This window comes from Nicotiana tomentosiformis, chromosome 5 (genome assembly GCF_000390325.3).
Source record: "Nicotiana tomentosiformis chromosome 5, ASM39032v3, whole genome shotgun sequence".
Taxonomy (NCBI): domain Eukaryota; kingdom Viridiplantae; phylum Streptophyta; class Magnoliopsida; order Solanales; family Solanaceae; genus Nicotiana; species Nicotiana tomentosiformis.
Genome location: NC_090816.1, coordinates 92,271,787 through 92,276,065, shown reverse-complemented (window position 1 = coordinate 92,276,065; position 4,279 = coordinate 92,271,787).

Genomic DNA, 4,279 nt, shown 5'->3' with positions numbered 1-4,279 from the left:
GACGTCATTCCGGGTTGATTTGATAGGTTTCGGCACGGGTTTTAGAAGTTGAAAGATTTGAAATTTATAAGTTCGATGCATGGTGCGATTCATAGTTTTAACATTGTTTGATGTGATTTGAGTTCTTGAACGGGTCTGTGTTAGGGTATAGAACTTATTGTGTATTTGGATGGGGTCCCGAGGGCCCTAGGTGTTTTTTGGACGAGTTGCGGATGATTTCCATGGTTTTGGGGAGGTCTGAGTTCTGGTATAATCGCACATGCGGACCCTGGGCGCAGGTGTGATGGTCACAGGTTCGAAGAATGAGGCGCAGGTGCGGGAAGAGCTGGACTTGGCAGTCTCCGCAGGTGCGGAGAATTTGTGATCATCAGCGGACTCGCACGTGCAGAGATGGAAGCGCAAATGCGAGAATTTGAGAGTTGGCCTGGGGTCGCAGGTGCGAGGAAGTTCCGCATCTGCGATTCCCGCATATGCGCAGAAGACTCGCAAGTGCGGAGGGTGTGGGAGTTAGTGACATCCGCAGGTGCGACTGGTTAGACCGCAGGTGCGGTAGGCGCAAGTGCGAGAAATGATCGCAGGTGCGAGGATTGCTGGGCAGAAATGGGTTGAAATCGAGGGTTATTTCTTTTTCACTCCAGTTTTGATTTTGAGCTCGGGAGAAGGTGATTCATTGAGGGATTTTCAGAGGAATCTTATTTGGACCATTCAGAGTCGGATAATTGAGGAAAGGACATTCTTACAGACTGTTTGAGCTTGGTTCGAGATCCAAGTACTTGTTCGTTAGCTAGCTGTGTGGATTGTTGCTGTGGAGATTCAAGGTAAACCTGTTGCTGCGTTCGCAGGCTTCGGAGTCACCTTCCAGTTTTCGTTTTGCACTGTTTATTCTTATTTCTGGACAGTTGTATTTAGAAGTTTTCTAGCAAACACTCTATAGAGCTTATGACTTGTACCCTCGGTTTTGGGAATTTTAAGAGATTCCATTTAAATAATGTTGTTGTTTAAATTATTATTAGGCTTACCTAGTCCCTAAGACTAGGTGCCATCACGATACCCAACAGAGGGAAAATTGGGTCGTGATAGTTGGTATCAGAGCCCTAGGTTCATAGGTGCTACAAGTCATAAGCGAGTTTAATAGAGTCTTGTGGATCGGTAAGGAGACGTCTGTACTTATCTTTGAGAGGCTACAGAACTATTAGGACAATTTCACTTCTTTTATTCCTATCGTGCGAGCTTATTGATCTCGGAGTTTGAACTTTTATCATTCCATTCTCTCACAGATGGTGAGGACACGGGCTGCAGTTGCTGATAACGTTACCCTCGGAGTAGATGTCACTAGGGGCAGAGGCCGACGAAGAGTACGTGTCGCAGCTAGAGCACCTACCAGAGCAGCAGTTGAGGAGCCGCCAGTAGTTCTAGTTCGGGGGCAGGTACCGGAGGCGCCTGCTGTTACCCCCGGACTTCAGGAGACCTTAGCACAATTTTTGAGCATATTTGGTACATTGGTTCAGGCGGGGTTGATTCCAATTGTGCCAGCTACTTCACAAACCGGGGGAGGAACCCAGACTCCTGCCGCCCACAGCCCAGAGCAGCGAGTTCATATTGGTCAGGTTCCATGTGTCATGGCAACACAGCCTGTGATTCCAGTTTAGCATGTGGTCAGGGCAACAACATCTGAGGAAGAGCAGCTTAGACTTGCAAGCTTTAAGAAATATGACCCTCCTACATTCAGTGGTTTGGCTTAAGAGAGTGCACAGGGTATCCTGGAGGAGTGTCACTGCATATTCCGTACTATGGGTATTGTGGAGATGAGCGGGGTTGCTTTTACTACGTTCCATCTCGGGGGAACGACTTATTAGTGGTGGCGGGCATATGAGTTGGGTAGCCCAGCCGAGTTAGCTTCACTTACATGGGTTCAGTTTTTAGAGATGTTCCTGAGACAGTGTATACCTCAGTCCCTTCGAGATGCATGGCGTATGGAGTTTGAGCAGTTGCGCCAGGGCACTATGTCAGTGTTAGAGTATGCCGTGAGATTCAGTGATTTGCCCAGGCATGCACCTTCTTTCATCGCCACAGTTAGAGAGCGTGTTCGCAGATTCAGTGAGGGACTCAGGCATGATAATCGGTTCAGCATGGCTCGTGAGTTAGAGTCAGATGTTTCATTTCAGCAGGTGGTAGGGATCGTCTGCCGAGTAGAGGGCATATGGGACCAGGAGAGAGAAGATAGGCGAGGCCACGAGAGAGAGTACAGGCGAGATCAGGAGAGAGAGGACAGGGAGGTGAGGAGGCCTCGTAGACATGAGAGATATATTGGTCCTTATTTTGGAGGCAGGGTATGACATGGTAGAGGTTTTGTGGGTCAGCTAGTTCAGTTTGCACTTCAGGCTTCGCACAGTGTTTCAGGTGCTCATGGGTCTCAGAGTATCCGTACCGCACAGTTCCCACAACCACGTCAGTAGAGAGGTTGCTTCTAGTATGGAGATACCAGCCACAGGGTGAGAGATTGTCCTAGACTTCGGATATATGTGTCACAGCGGAGTATTCAGGCGAGTAGAGGGCGCCCAAGAGGGGAAGGCCCAACCCGTTGATGTGTTTCATATAGTAGGCTTGAGTCCACTACGCCAGATGATGTCATACAAGTATGCTTTTGATTTGTTACATAGGGGCACCATTCGCATTTTGATTCGGTCCTGCTTATCGGGGTGAGTTCCCTTACTTGTTGTCCCACTTATGGGTGAGTTTATGACTTAGTATTATGTTTAGGTGTTTTCCCCTATTGGGAGACTCTATGAGTGGTAGCCCGTGTCTATCGTTTGTTTCTATTCATTATTACGAGACTAGAAGTGAATTCATGTTGTCCATTATGGCACGTTTGATGTGATTCCTGAGTAAATTGGTTATAATTTGTGGTTTGATACTCTACCGGGGTGAGAATTTAACAAGTGTTGAGATTTTATTGGAAGAATTGAGTTAGTGGAGGATTTTCATTGGTATGATGTGTATTCGACTTCTGATTCAGAGTTGAGGGAGAGACCCTCGCGATTCCATGTGATTTGATATGTTTGAGCTGGGCTGCGTGCCGCGGTTGAGGTTATACCAGGAGGATATCCTTATGATTTGTTCATGTACTTTAAGTTTTTCCTTTTAAATTGATTCGTAGTATGGTACTGTTAGAGAATTGTGCCTATCGAACTTATTTGATATTTCTCTTATGTGTTTCTCTTTACATATTCAGTCATTTTCGTTATGTGCTTCTTAAGTTTTGGCTTGCGGGGTGTGTGCCTAATGGTGTTAGTTGTGACTTGTTGATTCGGGTGTATAGTTATGAGGTCTTCTTGTTTCTTGCATCATTGTCAGCATTGTGGAGGTTTGAAACGGGTTGCTAACGGATATGGGTCTAATTGTCGGTGTTGGTTTTTATTTCAGGCAGCTATTGTGATCAGAAATGTTATTATGGGCCTATATGTAGTGTGTCTTGTTGTGTGGTCGTACCTTGTGGGTGTAGGCATGAGTTGTTACATCTGGTTGAGACTAATATCGGTTATGGATTTAGAATCGAGTCTTTTGAAGACAAATGGAAGGTGAGAATTTTGACTCTAAGACTTATCGATGTTGATAAAAAGGATAAATTACAGTTGGGATGGTGTCGTTAGGTTTATGTGGATTTGGGTGATGTGGGGTCACCCACGGGTGTAGGTTGGATATGTACTTTCAGTGATTTCAAGACTTCTAAGCGATGCTTAGCACGTTCGAGGACGAACGTTTGTTTAAGAGGGGAAGGATGTAACGACCCGGCCATTCATTTTGAGAATTTAAGTCCCATCTGGCAGCATAAGGCCATGAGCAGCTTCGTATTATGTGCCTTGACTTGCGTGCATAGTTGATTTCAGTTACCGGATGATTCGGAGTGATTTGAGACACTTAGTCCCTAAAACGGAAGCTTAAGTCTTAGGATTTTTACCATAGTCGGAACTATGTGAAGACGACTCCGGAATGGAGTTCTGTCGGTTCCATTAGCTCTGTTGGGTGATTTTGGACTTAGGAGCGTGTCCGGACTGTAAATCCGAGGTCTGTAGCTGATTTAGGCTTCAAATGGCGAAAGCCGGATTTTTGGAGATTAGGACCGGAAGTGGGCTTTTTGATATCGGGGTCGGAATGCAATTTCGAGAGTTGAAACAGCTTCGTTATGTTATTTGGAACTTGCCTGCAAAATTTAACGTCATTCCGGGTTGATTTGATAGGTTTCGGCACGGGTTTTAGAAGTTGAAAGATTTGAAATTTA